General features: G+C 46.1%; 1 pseudogene; it reads right to left on the bottom strand.

Moving 5' to 3' along the window:
- Positions 1–22262, bottom strand: part of LOC142586172 (heart- and neural crest derivatives-expressed protein 2-like) — a 34046-nt pseudogene extending 11784 nt beyond the window's left edge.
- Between the last annotated feature and the right edge of the window lie 479 nt (positions 22263–22741).

Below are 22741 nucleotides of genomic sequence, written 5' to 3'. Positions count from 1 at the left end.
GTCTAATCCGTTTTTTCACGCGCACGCGGACCTCGAGTGCGTTCGTAGCAGTTGCTAATGCACGGACGGGTGAAATTCTGTTAACAGAGTCAGCCATTTTAAAGCTACTCTTGAAAACAAACACTAAGCCGGCACCAGGGCCTCGTAGTATATCAAGTGAATTTTAAAACGATACGCGCAGTAGTTTTCTCTTGCAGTTTATATTCTTCCGTTCGCCAAGCACAGCTGCTCGGCCCGTGGTTTGGCTATGCGCTATAGCAATCCCCATCCATAAACATGGCGACGAATTACGCGGGGAAACATACAGACCAATATCACTATCAAGTTGCCGTTCTAAATTAATGGAACACGTAGTAAGTAAAGCCGTCATGATAGGAGAAAGCGTATATGATCATGGTTTTCGAAAAGAGTCGTGAACTAAAAGAAATTACCTAAAACATGATTTTGAATATAAGTAACTCCCAATTTCACACAAATGCCGTTTTTATTGATCTTTGAAGGCATATATAATCGTGTCAAGCACTGTAAACTATTCAAAAAAATTAGGTATATCGGATTCGAACACAATACAACAAAATGATATTTTTCTAAGTTTTCCGGAATTTTTAAAATCGCCTGTCGCAGATAACAGTTCTAATCCTTGAGCTGGATTACTCTTAAGAAGCGGATATCACTTGCACGAGAATTCGAAACACATATTCAACTTATTAAAACACAGATCCCTACTTCACATTTTAAATATTTACTTTGCAATAATTGTCAATTACAAATTGTAGCCTGTGAGTTTGCGAGGCGTATCAACTTGTAGGGAATTTTCAGAATTACTCTAGTTTGGAGATATGTGCAATGACATACACTGTTTCATTTTTAAACGAAACACTATTCCACGCATTGAAGCACAAAAGTTACGGGAACGCCCGTCTATTTCGTCACAAATTGCGGGAAATAATATCTCAAAACTATTGTCGTACTGTAAATTTATTTGCAGAGCCTGCATCTTGCAAACTCACCGCCTACAATTATTAAATTTCAATATGTGGAGTGAAGTAATTACTTAAGAATATAATTAATGAATTGTTGTTATTGAGTTCAATATGGTTTGATTTCTCGCGATAGCAATGTCCTCCTCTTCGAATGATGTAGCGCAAGGGCAAGAATTATATCTGCAACAGGTGATTTTTTAGAAATTCCGGAAACCTTTAAAACGATCACCCCGTATAGTAGAATGGATAGCGTATCTATCAAACTGAACCCAGTATGTTGCCATTATTAATCGTGACTGATCTTCTCGAAGTACACCTATGGGTGCCCAAAGGCATCCGTATAGGGACCATTATTATTTCCGATGTACGTTAATGACATCGCCGGTTCCGCAAAGAAATGGAGTGAAATTGCGGCTCTTCGCTGATGCATTGGTAATTTACTGACGATCGAGGAACCAATCACCAGCTTAGATTGAATACTACAATGAAGAATATACCAAGCTCGTTTGACATTTGGGAAACTGAAATTATTCTTAAGAAAGCAATATGTAGGATCATAACTCATAAAGTCCATCTTTAATTTCAAATATGGAATAATTGTCTGCAGTACAGTACAAGCTCACACAACAAAATGCCACAGTTTTGCCCGAAGGGCGAAGCGTCGTTTGCGACAGCAGATTATCAGACAGTTATACGAACTAATGAGACTAGCTTATGGGCCGTGTGTACATTTAAGCACTCTAAAAAAAAAAAAAAAACTGACTTAAGCGTTGTGTCACGCGCGCACAGGCTAATATGAACACATTTGACTCGATGACCCTGGACAGTCGCTTTCAAAGCGCTGGCGTAAAGAAAGGCGGCAGCAGTAGGGAGCAAATTGTCTCACGTGCTGCTGCTCGCTTCAACGCGAACTTAGCGGCAAGAACGCAGCGCACAATACACCATCAGCCCTAGGGACGCATAGCCTCTCTATACCTACCGCAGATCGTTTTCAAGATCGGGCCCGAGCGGCCGCACTCTGCCGGGCCAAACGCAGCCTCCTCCGGAACAGAACGCCCCTGCTGCCTTAAGCGTGACGGAAGACGGTGCATTTCCTCCCCGCCTTCCTCTCTTACGTGCGGGAGACCGAGACACCTAGAGACACCATGCTCCTCGGCTCACCCTCGCACGCTTTCACTCGCACCCGCAGCATACCGCGCGCGGCCTGGATGTTATTGAACTTGAACTATACGGAGGATCACGGCGACGCCAACGACGTCTGCGAAAAATTTGCCTGGATAGTCTGTATAATTGGTACTCCTATCGAACTTTCTCCCAGCATTAGTTTCGAACGGTGTCTGTGTCACTGCGAATTAGTGCAATTCTAACGTGTTCAGTGTGTGATTGCTACGATGTCAGGGAATTCACGGTGAACGGGCTACCACTGTGCCGTATTCGGCTCCAAAATAGTCTTCTTGAGGTGAATTTGAAGTGCATTTTCCATTTGGGGCGGCTCCGTCGACTCCACCGCTGCGGTTGCAGGCAAACGTCGGCTTTGGATTGCCATCGTAAACGGAAAGCACCTGATGCCATCAGCTTGTCCACGTGTGTGTTCAGAAGACCGTTTCCAGTGAGCGCACAGCGGTCAACTCGGCACCGATCAAACTGGGATATGTACGAAAGGTGCGTGTTCGAGTCGGTGAACTAGTGCCAGTGGACGAAGTCAACTATTTATTCTTGCGCACACATTAAACTTATTTTTACCTTCTTCCTTTGTAGCAATTGCTACGAACGGGTGGATGTCTGATTTTCCCTTTATTCATCACTTGTCTCCACCTTGTGGGTTTCCGCAGAACTACTTCGTTAAACTTGTTCTCTTCAAATGTGGTCCAAGATTATCACGCTAGGCAACCAACGTTCTGAAGTTGGCTGGGGACGTATTATGAAAGCAGTACGTGCCAACAAAGGTCTTTTTTTTCGTTCTATAACCAAAGCCATGTCTACGATGTGCCGGCCGCCCCTAGTTCCCATGGGCTTTCCCGTGCTTTCGAATCTCGCCGGCAAGCTTTCCGGCCGATGCCGGGCATCACGCGCTGTATATCTTCAAAAAATAAAGTTGCTGTTGCGGAGAGTGGTTCGTTTTTCATCACTCTCGAGTCACCGAGGTGTCCTTGTACAGGCGCCATTCGAGACCTAATAGTGCGCATATTCTCCCAACCCGTCGCGTGCGTTTGGTTGATCGTGACATGTTCACGGCCACTGTCACCTAGTCTTTTTGTCTCGTAGTCCATGTTAGTGGCCCTTCCGGTTGAGTTATTTTACAGTTCCTTAATTGTAAACCATGATGCCGGTGTGCCTGGTAAATATTGATTAGAAAATCATAACGCTAAAATTTTAGGAGAACGAAGGCTATCAAAACTCGTTTCCACGGAGCTTCACTACTTGCCTATGATGATGATGTTTGATGTTTTATGGCGCAAGGGCCAAGTACGGCCGAAGAGCGCCATGTCCGTGGTAATGTGTTCGCAGTGTAATTATGAGTTCTATGAACTTGGTGTGACGTGGCTGTAAAGGGGCCTTAAATATGGTTGCTATAAAGTGCGTAAAATCTGTATAATAATATTATGGCGATGAGGTATGACGTGTACTATGAACATTAAGATGCATTTAAAAAGAATGATACGATAGGTAAAAATATATCAGGTTATAAGATATGCTAGAGCACTACTGCCTCCTTAGAGTCCTTGAAACAAAAGGGCCTGGAGGCATGTGCTATGCAAAACAATTATCGCAGCGGCATCCTCTGGAGCGAGGATGCTCTAGGAATTTAATGGGCTTATAACGAGCAGAAAGACATCATTTAAGAAGTTCAGGACTGCCTTGGTGTTAAAAAGCGGTTCCTTACCAAGAAACATAGCCGGGTGTAGAGGGATGTAATAACGGTATGCAAGCAGAAAATGTTTCTTTCTTTCAGATTAGGCTTTCCGACACTCCAAGAGGACGTGGAAGACGGTCAGCCTCTCACCACATCGACCACAGGTTGGCGGTTTATTTCCAGTAAGCAGAAAATTGTGGGTACCAAATGTGTGTCCTATTCTGAGGCGACAGAATAGGACATCTGTTCGCCGGGATTTTGTTGGAGAGGGCCAAAAACCTAACTGGGGTTTTATAACGTGCAGTTTATTATTTTTTCTGCGTTCCACATGCGCTGCCAGTGTTGTCGCAGTTTCCTTCTTAAGAAAGGCCTCAGATCTGTGACAGGGACAGCAGCCGTAGGAAACGTGGATAGTGATGTGGCCCTTTTGTCAGCTAGCACATTACCCTCGATGCCCCAGGGCCAGGCAACCAGCATATTAGTACGTGTCTATGTGATAGACGAATATTGCATAAGAGCGAGTAACGTTCAATGAAAACAGGATTTGTGTGCTTTTGTAAGGAAATTAACGCTTTTACAAGACTTATCGAGTCTGTAAATACTACTGCTCTGTCGAGCTTTAATTTATTTATGTGTTTTGCTGCAGACAGTACTGCATAAGCTTCTGCAGTGAAGATACTAGTTAAAGGATTCAATACGTCAGGTTCAAAAAATGAGGGACCAACTGCAGCAAAAGATACGCCGGAATGTGATTTTGACGCTTCTCTGTAGAATTCGCTGCAGGAGTACTTCGATTGAAGTTCCCGGAAATGCATAGCCATTTCGAGGTCAGGTGCGTGCTTTGCGACCTCTACAAAGGATATGTCACAGTCTATCACCTGCCACTCCCAGCGTGGTAATAGCTTAGCTGGAAGCATTAGGCGATATTCGAGAACTGGGACATCCATTTCTGTGCTAAATTCTCTTGCACGCAGTGAGAAAGGAAGTCTCATAGGGGGTCTATTCCGAAAAAGTGTTTCACACGTCAAGTCGTTAACGGTTGTGAAACACGGATGTTCCGTATTAGAGCAAACCTTGAGAAAATACGTTAAGCTGATGTATGTTCTCTGAAAATGGAGTGACCACTCATCTGACTTGATGTATAGACTTTTGACAGGGCTTGTTCTAAATGCACCAGTGGCCAGACGGATACCCAGATGATGAACGGGGTCTAACATCTTAAGTGCGCTCGGTGCGGCAGAGTGATACACTACGGCACCATAATCTAACCGTGAGCAAACTAGGCTCCTATAAATATTCAATAAACACTGTCTGTCGCTACCCCACGTTGTGCGGGATAGGATTTTATAAGTAAGTTCATTGTTCTAATGCATTTTTCTTTAAGATATCTTATGTGAGGAATGAAAGTAAGCCTGGAGTCAAGTATAACACCAAGAAATTTGTGCTCTTTGTTTACAGGAATTTGTTGTCTGCCCAGTTCTACGCAAGGATCTGGGACCAGGCCTCTCTTTCTTGTTAAGAGAACACAAGAACTTTTGTGGGGGTTAACTTTAAATCCATTTAGGTCTGCCCATTTGGACACCTTGTTCAAGCCCTGCTGTAGCTGTCTTTCGCATACTGTGAGGTTGCAGGATTTGAAGCCTATTTGTATATCGTCTACGTATACGGAATAAAAAATGGACGGTGGTAGTGCAGCACGTAGTGTGTTCATCTTAACGATAAAGAGAGTGCACCTGAGCACGCCTCCTTCGGGTGCACCAGTTTCCTGCGTAGAAGGACGTGACAGCGCATGGCCTACCTTTACACGGAAGGTACGACTGGACAAATACCTTTCAATTATTTCCAACATACTTCCACAGATGCCCATTCCCGACAAGTCTCGCAAGATCCCGTAACGCCATGTTGTATCATGTGCCTTCTCCTTATCGAGCAATACCTAGAGGAAATACTGTTTGTGTACAAAGGCATCGCGGATATATCCTTCAATGCGCACAAGATGATCGGCTGTCGACCGCCCTTGTCTGAAGCCACACTGATAGAGATCGAGCATATTGTTGAGTTTAAGAAAATGTATGAGTCTGTGATTAATCATTTTTTCAAAAAGCATACACACACAATTTGTAAGAGCTATCGGACGATAACTTGCTGCCAAGGAAGCGTCTTTTCCTTGCTTCAGAACTGGTACCACAATCGCTTCTTTCCATGTAGATGGGAGGTATCCCGCAGCCCAAGTAGTGCTGAAAAGTGTGAGTAGTGTACCTTGTGTGTCAGTATGTAAGTTTCTGATCATGTCATACATGACTGTCCGGTCCCGGTGCAGTGCTTTTGCATGTGTTCAAGGCAGCTCTCAACTCGGCAATACTGAAAGGCCGGTTATAGGGTTCATTCTGTCTGGATTTTCGTATCATTGGCTTACATTCTTCTCTTTGTTCATATTTGAGAAAGGATTTAGAATAATGGGTTGAGCTCGACACGCTCTAAAAGTGCTCCCCAAGGAAGTCTGCCTGATCTTGTAGGGTATCGCCCTGTGAGTTTACCAAAGGGAGTGAATATGCTTGTCGCCGTCTTATCCTATTAACCCTGTTCCAGGCTTTGGCCTCATCTGTGTACGAGTTGATGCCCGATAAAAACTTCTGCCAACTCTCTCGTCTGGCCTGTCGGAGCGTTATCCTGCCTTGGGACTTTACTTTCTTAATGTTAATAAGATTCTCCGCAGTGGGAGAGGCGCGTAGCAACCCCCACGCTTTGTTTTGTTTCTTTCGAGCGATCCTACATTCGTCGTTCCACCACGGGACACGCCATTTACACGCCAAGCCATTTAGTTATGATATGCATTTAGATGCGGCATCTATTATGAAGGCTGTAAAATACTGCACAGCAGCATCAATTCCTAAAGAAAACATGTCATTCCATGAGATCCTAGTGAGAGTTCGAAATTTTTCCCAATCAGCTGTCTCAATCTTCCACCTAGGAGCCTGTGGTAGGCATTCGTTTTCTTTCGGTGATCTTAGCAGTATGGGGAAGTGTTCGCTCCCGTAAGGATTGTTCGTAGCTTCCCATTCAAATTCAGGCAGTATAGATGGGGAAACTAGGCTAAGATCAATTGAACAAAAGGTTCTGTTTGCAAGACAGTAATATGTGGGTTCCTTCTTATTCAGAAGGCACGCACCAGAAGAAAATAGAAACTGTTCAACAAGACGACCTCGCGCATCGGTACGAGAGTCTCCCCACAGGCTGCTGTGTGCATTGAAATCGCCAAGAACAACATAAGGTTCTGGCAATTCATCTATAAAGGACTGAAATTCATGTTTGTTTATTTTGTAATGTGGGGTGATGTAAAGCGACCAAATAGTGATAAGTTTGTTTAGCAGAACAACTCGAACAGCCACTGCTCCAAGGGCCCTTCGTAGCTGTAAACGTTGACACGCTATGCTTTCTTTAATTACAATGGCAACACCGCGCGATGACGCTATAGCACCATCGCGATCTTTGCGAAAAGTAACATACTGTCGAAGAAAGTTTGTGTTTTGGTTTTAAGTGTGTTTCCTGTAAACACGGCACTTTTGTATTGTGTTCGTGGATGAGTTCTTGTACAACATCAAGGTTTCTCGGAAGACCTCTGAAGTTCCACTGAATGATTTGTGTATCCATATTTAAAGTAAATTGGTGCTGTGTATACATAAACAGAAGTGATGCATTAGGTTACAGAGCTCTTTCGAGGCCCTGTAACCGGGGTTTTGCCTTTTCTGAAGCGTTGGAGGGAGCCTCGCCGCTCCTTAGGCGCTTGGTGCGCCGTGAGTATAGGTGTTGTGTCCATTGTCTCTTGTGAGGCGCCGGACACGCGCTCTTGCGAGCGAGAAGTTTTTTGAGAGAGTCTCACCTCGGAAGGCAAGACCCCTGCGCCCACCAGCCCGGAGGTCGATGGGGCTCCCTGCGGGATTTGGCTGCGCCGGTTGTTGCCAGCGCTGGAAAGGGCAGGGGATGTTGAGGCAGCCTCGGCTGTGCCTACCTTCGGGGCCGTTATCGTTCCTGCGGGATCGCTGCGTGTAGCGCAGGTTGCCCCAGGTAACTCTTATGGGGCCGGAAATTCAAGGGTAGCCTGGCCTGTTTGCTGGTTGGATGGAGTAGTCTTACCTAATTCCACCCTGGGGGAAGGAGCCAAATATACCTGCTCGCTGCACGCGGGCTGGGCACTTGGCATTGGCCGCTGCGACGCCGCCCCCCGACGCGCCGCATCAGCGTAAGGTGCGCTGTGGAATGGTGAGAACCTTTTACGTGGTTCCTTGAAAGAAATGTTCTCGTTTACTTTTAAAGTGATAATTTGCTTTTCTTTTTTCCAGTTTGGACTTTGATCGGGAGTATGCTGGATGTTTACCATCACAGTTCACACATTGAGGTGTCGCTTCACACTTGTCTGAGGCTTGACGTTGAACTCAACATTTTGCACATGTGAGTTTACCACGGCAGCTCTGTGATCCGTGGCCAAATCTTTGGCATTGGAAGCATCTTCTTGGGTTAGGAATGTATGGTCTGACAGCTATCTTTGTATATGCAGTTTCTATGGTTTGTGGCAGTTCGAAAGTGGCAAAGGTCAGGATTAAGTGCTTTGTAGGAATTTCCTTATTTTCTCTTCTGATAATGATGCGCTGTACGTTGGTTACAGGTTGCTCTTTCCAGCCATCCAATAATTCTATCTCGGTCAAGTCGATCAGATCTCCATCAGACCCTACTCCGCGTGCTGTATTCATAGAACGATGAGGTGATACAGTGACATGAATGTCTCCAAAGGTTACAAGTTTGCTTAGTTTAGCGTGCTGTTCTTTGTTGTGGATCTCAAGCAGGAGGTCTCCGCTTGCCATTTTGGTGACCTTATAACCTGGGCCGCGGGCATCAGTCAAGCCTTTTGCTACAAGAAACAAGGATACGGCTCGAGCTGGTTTTTCAGTTTTTTCGCTGTGAACAACTTGAAAGCGGGGGAAAATTTCTTTCGGTTTGAAGAGGCTTAGTATTTCGTCGGTGCGTCCCCTCTTTTGAGGGTGACGATCAAGTAGACGAGGAAAAGCAGGTGCTCCCATAACGCTTCGGTCACTTTCGGCGGCAATGGCGGCCACCCGCCACGGAGACCAACTTAACATGTAACCTGCACTTAGGCGGCAGACGCCGGCCGTGAATTGTTGCTATAACCCAATATAAGCACACCCAAGTGAGGGCATATACGCAAGTTCAACCCAAGCCGCCTATGAAAACGCAGAAGTAACAGAAAAGAAGAGAAGACAGGTTAGAGGTGAAAGTATATAGGAAAAAAAAATTTTTTTAGAGGGGGACAGGAAAAGGCAACCAGCCGATTTGCCCTGGGTGGGTCAGCCTAGGGGCGCCGTCTACGTGAAGCAGAGGCCAAAGAGGTGTGTTGCTTCCGCCGGGGGGCCTTAAAGGTCCGAACACCCGGCATCGGCTCAATCCCCAGTATCCCCCTTTCCCTGGACACGGCTAAGCCACGCTCGGCTACACGCGGGACGCTCCAACCCTCGTGTGCTCGGGTACGTGGTGTCGTAACACACAAAACGCCTGCTGACGCCCCTGCGGGGACTACTTGCCTAGATTGGGATCTATGCTGGTGCGGCACACCGCATAGCACACGGACACACTTCTGATTGCTGTCACCCGAGTAATACCGTAATGAAATCCAGCGCTAGATATACAGAAATAAGAAGCTGCACGTATGTTACGTATCGAGAATTTCTATGCTTGGCTCGCCTCCTATTTCGATCGCGGGCAGGGCGATGGCAGCGCCTTTAGGCCCGCCGCCGTTCGATATTGCGGCTATATGAAAGCTCAAAGCTAAGAACGACATGGTAAAAGGTTTCCCAGTCGTAAAAACGTTTGTTCTGAGGTAACTCAAAAAGAAAGGAATCAGATAGCAAATTATTAGCCAGCTATACGTAATAGTTTCATTAGCCGTATAAATTTATGAACATTCGCTAACTAAATTACGAAGCATATGTCACGCGCGCACAGGCAAGCATAAACACATCTTATGCCATGATCGCGGACACTTGCTGTCAAAACGCTGGCGTGAGGAAAGCGGTAGCATTCGTGCTGGCTCTAGCTTCAACGCGAGTAACAAGCGGCGAGAACACAGCGCACACGAAGCTATCACCCGTCGGCCTACCTAGGCTCTTACTCATTGCAAATCGCTTTTAAGATAAGGCCCGCGTGGCCGCGCTTAGCCGCCGCCAAAGTAGAACGCACCCTCGCGCTCTCTCGATGCCTTGCGCGCGATGGAAGACTGCGCGATTCTTCTCCGCTTTCCTACCTTGCTTGCTCGAGAACGAGCCACCGTCCTCGCCTAACCCTGGCACGCTTTCGCTCGCACCCACAGCATACGGCGCACAGCCAGGTTGTTGTCACGCTTCGACAATATACCGAACATCACGGTGACAGCGACAGTGGAAAGGCGCCTGGCGTGTCCGTATAATTCATATCGCAATAAATCTTGCTATTTCATCTGAAACGCATCTTCGCTGTGCACCATCCAGCGCCATCTCACACACCAGCATGGCGGCGGAAGATAGACGGGGCTGTGATTGCGAAATAGCGGCGCCCTCATTAAAACGGTCTATAGTTGCTGGTACACACTTCAATACATTCAATCGAGTGCTAGTTTAATAGTGCCGCACACAACTGTACTGCGGAATGCGTCCACTGCCTCCTGAGGCCGTAGCACTCCAAGTAGACTTCGCGCTTGTCATGGGGCCCGGGTCACAGAATCACAGCTTTGCCAAAGGCCTAATTTTATGCAAGGGCTGAGGCGCCTTCCTAAATTACTTAGCAATGTGTACTTTACATGGTAACTGACTGTGACCATTATAGGGCCTATTCTACAACAGTGAGCTGCAGTGCCAACGCGAGTTCGACTGGAAAATGCCTTTAGCGCTGTCGCTACAAGAAATTACCGGAGGGGAGGGGGGCAAAGGAGGATCTATGCAGACATTTCCTTGGTCCGGCATTGAGCGTCACATGCCTTATAAGCAGCCCAGGGCTTGGTCAGTAAAACATCAATGTTCCGCGGTATTTCCTCGTTAGGAAAGCATTCTGTGTATTGAAAGGGCGGTGACTGTGAGCAAATGACGCTAGACGCACGCAAGCTGGGTGAAATTTGATTTGACCAATTCAAAAGGCTTGCGTACGTCTTACCGTGACGAGCTTGCCTTCGCACTTCAGCATTCGAGATTTAGAAGCAAAGCAGTCTCACTCACGTGCTTGAGGTCGGCGTGGGCCCTTGTGGCAGGAGACCTTTCTTTTTCACAGTTGCTCTTGAATGAGCGACACAAGAAATCTCTGAAGCAGTTCGTGCCGTGTGAACAGATTCTTGCTTCGCTGCACTCCATGCTTTTGCTGAGGTCCTGAGCGTCGCTGTTGTGACTAAGGATCAGCAACGCGCGCTTGCCTGACACAAGCGGTACACGCTTGGCAAATCTGGTGCAAGTCACTCGTTCGTCGATAACAACGGTGGCTTTCATAATCTGCCGTGACGTCACGGCTACCGCTTGGGCAGCTAGTAGAAACATAATTTCTTGTCCACGTGAAGCGTATCGGCAGCGTGGTTCCGTATTCATTCTGAGTTATATAATTGCCCCACTTCATACATGTACATTGAGTTGGAACGGCGGGTATACGCAACACCTGGTATAACTCGGAACGAATACGGAAGCACGCTGCCGATACGCTTGACTAGGCCTGCGCCCAAAATTCTGATGTGAGAATCCGCCGGCCGACAGCGCAGCTCCAACGGCAAAGACATTACTTTCCTTGCTTTCAACGCGGTCAGTTCGCTTGGCAGTTAGGGTTCGTTGATGCTCCTAAAAACGTGGTGTCTTTGTGTGTTGTGCTACGTCTGTAGCGTCTACCGTACATATTTGTTCGTATCGCTGACGATGCCGAACAAGTGTTGTGTACCGGTATGCGCCGGCAATTTCGATACTGGGACGAGGGTGCCATTCTTTCCTTTCCCCAAATATAGGGACATGCAAACAAAGTGGATGCGTGCCATTCCCCGAAAGGCTTTCAGATCAACTGCAAACACTAAGGCAAACTTTTATATCAGTTGTGTTCATGCTGCTTTTTTTCCTGGGCACGTAGTTTTGCTTGTGGGTGAACTTAATTCGTGTTCGTGCAGTTAGGAAATGATACAACTTATCGCATTCGTGACACTAGTATTCTTATTATAGCTGTTTTTCTGTATGCAAGCGAATGTGTTTCTGAAACGCAAAGTTTTATCTGTGAAGGTATCGTGTAGCAATTAGCCAGTTTAGGCTTTCTGAAGTTATTGTGTACGTATCTGTGTAGCAGTTAGCCAGGTTGCTAGCAAACTGTGCGACTGACATACTTTTGAAGCATCCTTTGCAAGCAGATGAATGATCTTGCACGTGTTTAAAAGATAGCACAAAAAAGGGAAAGCTCGTATCCTTACTGAGAAATGAATATTGGCAATTCACTGTCTTGCAAGGCTAAATTACATATTTCTTGCATTTTGTTTGCTGAAAAAGTATCGTGGGGAATTCGATGTACTTACTGCTTTTTTCTGACTTATTTGCTTGTGTTATCTGTATTGCGTATCTGTAACACTGTGCTTATTGTGCGCAGTTGAGTGCTTTCATATTTTAAAAGTATATATACGATTTTATATAGGTTTCACGGGCGCCGCCATCTTGGCCTGTTGCAAAACAATTCCTATTTTTTTATCAGACGTAAAGTGATGCAACATGGTCATGAAACGCTGAACGTATTTATACAACTATTTTCATGGTTACGAATTGACTGCAGCAACACACGCTGCGTCTTTAAATGCAGAAAACAGCAGCGTTAACAGCCCAAGATGGCGGCACCTAAACGCTTCCTTAATATAGTATGTAGACTGTTTTAGAGCGCAGTTCTTTGGCTCCCGTTCCTGCGTTTCGCGTCGCCGTCGTCCCTCGCCGTAACCAGCTCCGTAGCCGGGCGCGCATTTACATTCGCTCGCCTGTGCAGCCGGTCGACTGCAGCGCCGCCCGCGCGGCACCAACGGGAACTACTGATCTAGGTAACTTTCCGCCCTAGGGGAGCCTAGTCCTTGCGCCATCTAAAGCGCCTAGCAACATCTTCCCCTAGTGCCGCCGCCTCCCCAGCTTTTGCAGCCTCCACGGAGCGACGGGAGCGCTGTAAGCCAGAAGGTCGCGGTGCATCGAAATGTTGAAAAAAACAGGTAAGTTTCACTTTGTCTGCTATATTGGTTCAGCGGTAGTTAACACAGTGGGGGTGCCGCAAACGTTAGTTTTGTATTCACTTTTGTTCTTGAATGAATCTATATGCGCGTCCGTGCCAAATGCAAAAAAGAAAACGGGTACCCGTTCTGCCGCCCGTGTAGCCGTACTTGCGCGTCTGGACTCCGTTCATTCACTCACAACAGTTCTTGCTCGGATTTCTTTTGATGCCGATCGAGGCCAATCAGGATAAAAATTTGCGCTGTTGCACGGCCCTGCGCTCCGTGTCAAGTTTCTTGAGCTGTGGCGCAGAAAACGAATTCACGCTCGATCGAATGGATCCCTACCGAGCAATATCGCTATCTTAAGTACGCGGGTGTCACAGGTCTAAACGTGCTGTGTGATCACACCGCACACATCAATCTTTATGTTTATAAAACATGCATTCCAGTCATATCATTGGTGATCGAATGGTGCACTGATAAAATGTTCGTACCCACCAATATCTGTGATGTTCAGGAGCATCTCAAAGCACAACAAGGGTCCAAAGCTTAATAAAGGCCAAGGTGAATAAGCTTTTTATTCAGCATCAACTTTTGCACAGGATTGTGAATTATACGATTTCCACAGTAAGAGTCCAGAACTCAACCATACCAATAGGTAAAAAAAAACATTGTATTTTCTGCGCCATACTCCTGTCCGCATCTGTACAAGCACTGCAATTGAATGCAGCAAATGCTTTCACAATGTTTACATTTGGTACAATGTGAAGAATCAATGCTGAATGAAAATAACAAACAGAATCGCACATGCCTCCAATTTCCGAACAAGTTTGAGAGTGGAAGAATGAGTGCTGCACGAGAATAATAATAACCACAGAATTACAAATTGTACCACTTTCACTGCAACAAGACAGAACTCAACCATACCATAACGTCCAAAAAAACAGGATTTTCGGCACCATACTCCTGTCAGCATGTGTACAAGCACTTCAATTGCATGCAGGAAATGCTTTCACAATGTCTGCATTTTGTAAAATGTTAGGGATGACCACTGCATGAGAATAACAAGAAACAAAATTGCACGTGACTCCAACTTCAGAATAAGTTTGATTGTGCTCCTGCTTTCTCTACACCAACAGCTGTGTGCAGTAGTAACAGTGGGCAGAACTCTTCATCCTGAACAATGTGCAGTTTGGTCTGCCAACACTGGTTGCAATGAAATTGACAATTAGCAAACAGCTGTTGCTCATGGAGGTGGATTTACTAGCATCACACTCACTAGTTGCCAAAGAGACATTTTGACTTCACAGGCCCGATTGCTGTGCACAGCTGGAACCCACAGACCTTTTATTGCACATATGGTCTGGACAGAAAACATAAAATAGCGCTCCTAAGATGCTAACTCAGTCAGTTTCCATCTCAGGAACAAGACCACACAACTACCTCCATATCGTCCTAGGCCAAGGAGGTAGTCGGACAAGGCTCTTTGATTTGGGATTTCCAGAATAAACACTGCGACCCTTGTAAACCTGGGCTAACTTTTGACTCATCATGGCGTGCTCAATAGGCACACAGCCGGCACACTGGTGAACCAATGCTTGTTTATTTGCTACTAGGAGTTACATTGATATTCCTGATGTGCCATGAAGGGCCACCAGCTTTGCATTTGGCAGTACACGAGGAACTAGACTTACTGGAGGCTTGAGGAAACCATGCAGTTCGTTCCATGGGCCACTACTCTGCATTATTGACTAGAAAAATGGAACGGTGTGCCTTTGTGGCATGTACTGTTTCACGATGAGCCCTCCTTTTAGGTCAAATCTTTAACCTCTCGACAATGAATGAGTTGAATGCCAAGGTGAATGGTTCTTCCAAAAGACACATTCCAGCAGGCATACCTGCAATCGCGAGTAGATGAAAGCCCCTCCGAAGATCTCGCTGTGACCAAAGCGAAATCACTCTACTGAGTCAATCATGTCCCTCTCACTATTACCATGGCGCTTTTGTTATTCCCGTAGTTCATGGCCTCTGCTTATTGGACTTCACGGCGCAAGTGTGCACATCGATGATATTGTCGCAGCCAGTGATATCATTGCACCGCAACAATATCCTTAAAAGCAGTCCTGGGACCACTAGAAAGTGCAGGAGCCAGTGTTTTGAAATAAAAGTTTGGGTTTGATACACTGTTTGTAGGGTTTTTCGGCTACTGAGCTGATTATGGAGGCACCAGAGCAACAGCTGGAAAGTAGAAAGCCACCAGGGAGAACTTTAGAGCTGAATAACAATACGGAGATAAAAGTATCCTTGGAATGCTCAGCTCTTATAACGATTTCCTGCAGTATCGAGCATAACTAGCAGAAAGCTTACATAAACTGCTCGATTAAGAAGTTTCGTGGAACTGGGGAGGATGTGAAAGCACTGCCTTTCAGTGACTGAAAGCAGTTCTAAGCTTGGTGCGAAAACCAAGCCACTTTTATGAGCTACGTGACCTTGTACTGCCATGCAATGCTTCACCTTACGGCTTGAAAGCTGTCCTCTCATGAATCGGTGGCGAAGGTCTCGAAGCACCAGTATCTTTTGCATCCTCAACATTGGAAAAAAAGCAAGCAAAACTCCACGCAGGTTTAAGGAAGTGGCAGCAATTGTATCTGCAATGAAACATTTTGAACTCTATCTTGCTGGTTGTCACAAAACTGTGTACACTGCCCATATGCCGCTACTAAGAATAATGAGCCAGATGGAACAAATCGCATTAATGGTGTCAACCAGAATAATATGACGGGGTTTGATGCTTGGCTGCTACGGCTATGAGCTTCTTTACCACGTTGGAAAAAATGCACCAGAACCACACTCTCAGTCGAATCCTGCTCCCAAGGGAACGTGATGCGCTGGCGACGCCGGGAGACATTTTAGTTCTTAAAGCAATACAGCAACCACTACTCATAGGCCACTGTGTAGCACTACTAATCGGGGTGGTCAGGGTTCTTGCTGCTGTTCCTAGTGTATTTTAGGAAGGCGATACGAAGTAGTGGACTGTAAGAGAATTCACCCCATTCAAGTAATGTGAAAAAGAGCTATCAATCCATAAAGGTTACACTTGCAGAATTGCAGCTGTCATTCCTCCTGAGCCGTCGCCAACACAGAGCAGGTCCCCTTTCCATGGGGTCCGAGCCAGAATCCCTCGAATTTTGTAATGTGCTCCTGTCGCCAGTTGAGCTAGTCGCAGCCCTGACATCAACGGCACATTTAGGTGTACCATTATCAAGTTTGCTAGAGATGGGGATTTTGTGGCGGCGAAGTTGATGCGAACGCTAGTGGTCGAACAGACGTGTTCTTCGCCCCAAAGACTCGGTTCAACCGGTGGAGACCTTGCCAACAAAGGCAAACATGAACCAGCAAATCGTATCTTTTGAGGAGTGTAATAGATGTCTCCCACATACTCGGGATGATTTCTCCAAATGTCAGAAAACTTACGTCTATCCTCTGGATCCTCTTGAACCTTCAGAGAGTAGTGGGTCAATATTGTCTTTAGTGAAGCTACACTACCTCTCTTGAGAATTGGCTTCCGTACAGATTGCCAACAAACAATCTGTACAGGCGCTGGCAACATATTGCAAGTGTCATCATTTTTGGTCCTTGTAACTCAGAAAACACCCAGAGGGTTTTTGACCAGTCTTTGTAGGCTGCTTGGGAATAAACCTTCTGTGAAAAAAAGACTATGCGGATGGTCTACTACAATTTGTCCAGCATCATTGTTAGTTGAAGGGAAGGTCGGGGCCAATCTTCTCCTTGTACGAACCAGTGCACTCAAAACAGATTCATCAATCACAAAAGACAGAAATGCTTCATTTGTTAGAAGGTGGTCATTTAGGCGATAAGTACAATCCGTAATTATCACGATGGGCTTTTTCCTTGTCATCATGTTGTAGTGATACGTAGATTGACAAATGCCTGCATTCATGACCCCTTTTAGTGACCCTACTACATAATCATTTACGGATACTTTTGCTCGGAAAGTCAGTGGAAACAACTTGTGATCTTGTTCCCCGCGTCTTCCTTCAATAGAAAATATTCCAAAGGTCAAACCTTGAGCTACGCCGACATGGTATGACAGTTCATACGGGGTAAGTCGATTCCAGTCGCCGTTTAGGATGGGACGAGGAATGCGTTCATGGGTCACAGTTTCTTCGCAAGTCAATATCATCTCCTTCAACACAGGAGAGCAATTCTGGGGTGAAAACTCTTCCTCGCTGACTAAGCATACCTCCTCAACCTCGCGAAAACATCCTTGGCAGGACGGATTCATGCGATAGGGAACTCATCCTCGTTTTGCAAACAACTCTCTTTCCAGAACTGTTAAGTGCCCAAATAACGGAGTTGGTTGATACATGAAGTCCCAGTTTTTTGTTTTACAGAAGGTCATCTCGTCCCCTGTTTCGGAAATGAACCTTAATCCGTTAGGATTAACACTTGAAAATCCGCCGGCACTTTGACGCAGGGAACTGTAGTGATGAACACCGGTGCCAGTACGGTCAGATTTCAGGGACTCGCTCGGCCAATTCAATCCAGTCAGGTGTTCGAGGTTATTCATGAGAGAGGCCGCCAGGGGAAACTCTGCTTCAACAAACCAGCCAATTGCGGACCGTAGTTTGGATGTTCCATTGATGAGAGAAATCTTGACTTCCTTCTCCCAAGGGTAGAAGAGTGCTAGCCTCTGAGGTTGTTGATCCGAGATAAGGAGCAAGCGGTCGACATTCTACCAGGCTCAAGTGAATAGGACCTGACACCAATATTAGCAGCTTGTCTCGTTTCAGGGAGTGATTTGAAACATTTTTTGCATCGTGGATTTCACTCTATTGGTGGACCTATATACTCGAAAGGGTGCGGTATGGTTGCACCTACAGTGGGGACTGCCCAAGATAGGTTCCTTAAATGATCTGCGTGTTTACAAGAACATTTCCACGCCTGGGCACGAGGGTTCAGGGGCTCACCAGCACCCGGGTAAACAGTTGCTCACTTTTTCTTAACAAGATGTCCACTTCCCTGGAGAAAGTCTTCTTGAAATTTGCGCGGATTGTGCGGGAATTTTGGAATAGTCTGATCAATGAATCACTTCTTCCAGCATAACATGGAGCCTTGAACTCAGCAATGAAGCAAAGAAACATTCGAGTGATCCCTCTTAGGAACCGTAGGAGAGAATGGTCTTCGTATTGAGTATTTTCGGCTGCCTCCCTAAACAAAGCATGTGTGATGTTGTGGGCATTTTGAGCTAGGTTTTTTCTTACTAATTCTTGCACCAAAGTGATGGCACTTAGCCCCCTCTGTAAATTCAGAGAATTGGGTTTCTCCAATAATTTCCGGAAGTCTGGATCCTCGTATCTTTTAATTCTTGGGTTGCCAGAGGTTAAGGCTAGTTTCTTTATAAGAGGGAATTTGGCAGTTTTGTACAGGAACAGCCAAAAACATAGGAACTCCGTCACTGGGTCTCGAAACTGACGAACCAAAAATTTGGTGAGGGCCATGCCTGAGATACCTCCCAAAGACGGATCGAGGTAGACTGATCTCAAGTAAAAAAGTTCCCATTGTTTTTGACTTAGCTGTCCTGTGGCACTTAAAATAACGGGTTATGACAAACGAAAATTGCACTACAGAAAAGACTAAAAAAGACATAGTTGATACAAGCAGAGACGATGGATAGACTTGACTGGGCCACTGTAAGAGCATTGGTTCCAACAGATGACATGATGTTGCCGAAAGAGGGGAGCTGATCATTTGTCACGCATGTGGTTCTAGACTACCTTTTGGTTTCTAGAGGATAAAACTGTCCTCGTAGCACCGTCATGTTGCCATACTTCAGGTGCTCAGATGTTTGCATTGTCTATTCCCTGTTTAGTTTGAGTCCTAGTTTTTGTATGCCAGAGTGGATGCCACGCATAATAGCGGAGTTATTTTGATAAACTTGTTCCAGGCTTCGAGTCAGTTCCTCTTCAGTGTTTGTCTCGGGCAGAAGATACGTAGTGTTAATGACCTGGTTGTCACCTTGAGCCAACACAGTCACTTTCGTGTTGCTCACTCTTGACTCGCGTAGTATCACCAGAAGGTTGACCAATGTCCATCCTTTTTGGCGTAACCCTTCCAGGCCTCCCGCTTGCCCGTTCCAGAAATACAGGTTCTCAGGGCAAAAAGTAACTCCGTCGTCCCTGATGTCCAGTATATACACACGTTCAGCATAATATACCCAGGATGATTGAAAGAACTCGTGGGTTCTGTAGAAAACATTTGGAAGTCCGTAGAACTGTCCCATGACACGAAAAACTGGGCCATTGCTTACGATTCCTTGGTGATTTTCCAGGAGCTCTAATAAGATGATTATAGTAGTTGATCCTTTTGCAAGTAGACAACCCTTGTCCAGATGATGTCAACAACTTTTGAAGAACAGTCACATAATCATCGGCCATTGCCAAACCCTTGAATAGTGAAAGATAGCTTTGTTTGATAAGTTGCTCGGTCAGTACAAGGTAGTGTCGAAGTTTCCAGGACATCAGGGCAAAAAAGCGACCCTCTAACTTGACCTCTCTCTCTTTTGCTCTAAGTCCAATAATAAGTGGATCCTCTGGGAGTCCATAGTCGTTGACCGTTTTCAAAAACTCCTGTACATTAATCATTTCGGTTTGCAGGGCGGTCTTGAGGACATGATGGCTTTTTAATGCCTCAGTTTCGTGATGCCCCAAATGTTCAATGAATTCTGTTCTAGAGACGGAATGACTTTTGTCAAAGTACAACCGACTGGGATCAACAAACTCCGGAATGGGAAAGCATTGTAGCAGAGGCAGTTTATGCCAAACATTTCCCATATCCTCAATCTCTGATAAAGCAGGCCACGGATTCATGTCCACGTGATAATACAAGGGATGGGTTTCTGGGAGCAATGTTTTGTCCAGGAAAAATTTGCGCCGCTGATCTAATTGAGTTTTTAGTACAAGAAGAGCAAGGTCACTAGCCAAGATTTCAGCATATGCCACATCGATGCCTTCTTGTTCCTGGACCCGCTCTTAAAACTTTCGGAGACCCTCCTTGTATGTAAGAACGGGTGGCCCCAATGTCGGAAAGCGTCGTAGAACAAAAGAAGTTTCTGGGTCCTTTTGGTTCAAAATTTTCTCAAACCACCGTGAACACTGGATCCCTGTCTCTGTAAGAGTGTTGCGGGACTCTGTCAAAAGCTACTCAAATTCAGTGTCAAATTCGGTGGACACACGATTCTGTGGCCGATATGCCTGACACAGGTGGATTATTCGGTGGTTAGCATGGCGCTCAATCAACTTGACGGCTCCATAAAACTGATTACCAAACAATGACATCAACCGGTCTCCTTCGTGGTAGAATTTGTCTAGTTCTATCAACCATCTCTTCATTATAAAGTCATCCATCCTCCTAGTAAGGCCAGCTTGGAACACGCCCTAGCAGCATACAGGTCCTTGACCATCAAAACCATGTTTCGATCCATCAGAACCTTTTGTTGAGGCAATGCGCCGTAACCGGGGGCACAGTACAATTTTCCTAGGAAAGGGGCCTCTCTGATAGAGATGAAGGAGCCCCCCTCTCTCGCTCTTTGACGTGCCACCCAAGGTTGGTAGGGTTTTGGGTTAGCAGGTTGGTCCGTTCTCTGGGATGTGAGCTGTTCATCATCAGTGTGATTTTGTGGAAAGTCCAGAACATTTCAAGGTCATGATAGATGCGCTCAGACACCCCAACTAGTTCCGGATCTCGCAAGCAGGAGAACTTCTTGAGCAAGTGATAATTAGGAATCTCGATCTTGGCCCAGTTCTTTATGAAGGTTGTTAGGACCTCACAACAGGGATCCCAACACATGGCCGCTCCGGTCATAACTTGCATCAGACTGTGGGGAATTATTGGACTTGAGTACAGCGTCTTCCCTACCCAGTTGTGGAACTGAGTAGAGGACAGGAAGAGCCCCCAATGCAAGGATATGCTTGGAAGTAGTGTTACTGCTTGAATGGTCTCCCATTTTGACTTGAACCGACTAGGTAGAGGATCACCAGATTTAAGACCAGTCAGGGCGGCATCCACCTCGTCTGAAATCAAGGGCGCACTTAGGTTGTAATCCACAGTGACTATCTCATCATAGTTATTTTTCATAGTCTTCAGTCTTGAAGGTGTACTCGTCTCCTTCTAACAAGTCCTGGTCGGCGTCTTGATGGTCAAAGTCCCATTCCAAAATGTCGTCGTCGGGGCACTCATAAACACCAGACTTATCAAAAAAGCCTGCCATTGTTAGAGCACTAAAACATACACACGGCGCGCACATTACACTTGGAAGACGCATGATGGTGGCCGAGGAGCATGGTGCGGCACTGCGTTGGCTGGTTGCGAGGATTTGGGTTACCGGTTTGTTCCCTAACAGGATGGAGTTTTTTTCATGCACAGTGAATTCCCGTCGTGGGATTATTACATTAAAAATTAACACACAAACACGCATGAAATTAAGATGGAGACGTGCTCGCGGAGGCGGCCGTCGAGACTGACCGGAACCAACAATGCATCCCATATCTGTAGGAGGTCTTTCCAAGTTTCCTGGATTCCTTTGTAAGTCTCATCCGGATACAGGATTGAAAGTAGGTAGTTATCAGGCAAACCTCCACTGGATGTCCTCCAACGCTGCAGCTGCGGGAACCACAAGTTTCGAAGTGGGATGAGTCCATCTCTGATTCACTCTTGATCTCCAATTGCCTTTTTCTATGCCCGTACTCTGCAATCCACTCCCTTTTCGCTTTGGAGTAAACTTTGGAGTGGCTGATGTGGTGGGAGGCCCCTAGGGTTCCGCGGAGTGTGGGTTTGTACAATCTGTTGGACGGCGACAGCAGCAGGGGAAGATTGTTGGCTAAGGGTGCGAGCTGGTCTTTTGACACAAGGGAGTAGGGGCTTGTAATATACAATCGACAAATAATGTCGATATAAGAAGTTCCAGGAGGTGTTGCGTTCTGCGCAGTCATTTTCTACAGCGGGTTGGAAGTTCCTGAGGATCTTATATATTCGAGTTAGTTTTTTTCATCATCCTGTGGAAGTGGGATGAGAAACACTAGAAGAGTTTTTACTTCTTGAGAAGCTCCATGATTTGTGACATGAAAGTGATGTCAGTGTTCGCCAGAATGGAAGTCAGCTCCATTGCGGTGTACACCAAACCCTGTCGTGAAGCTGCGTCCCCCAATTGTAGGAACAGAACCATTTTGGATGACGACAAGAGATGTCACATTATGTCTGACGGTTTGTAAAAAGACAATATGTCCAGTGTTACCACTTTGGACACGGGACCTGGCACACCTGTGGGAGGAAGTAGCTTGATCAGTTCCTTTTCTGTCAGAGCTTGACCCGCTCCAGGTCTGCTGTGGGGAGAAGGAGCGCTTTCAGAGCGTGCGGGGCTGTGTGCGGTTGTCTGTCGGTCCTGTTGAGGGGTGGTTTGACTGCTTGCTTGGCTTGTCGTCTTTCGATGGGAGGACCAACCTCACTCTCTGATTCTTCACTGTCTTTGACCACTTCTTTTACAAATTTTCCCAACACTGCGGGGGATGCATCCTGTTCCTCCTCTTGCAGGGGTATAAGTGTCAACATCCTGGTTTTGGCATTGTATTCCACATCAGGGGGCGA

This window comes from Dermacentor variabilis, chromosome 6, assembly GCF_050947875.1.
Source record: "Dermacentor variabilis isolate Ectoservices chromosome 6, ASM5094787v1, whole genome shotgun sequence".
Taxonomy (NCBI): domain Eukaryota; kingdom Metazoa; phylum Arthropoda; class Arachnida; order Ixodida; family Ixodidae; genus Dermacentor; species Dermacentor variabilis.
Note: the sequence above shows the minus strand (reverse complement) of the source record. Positions and strands in the feature narration are given on the sequence as shown.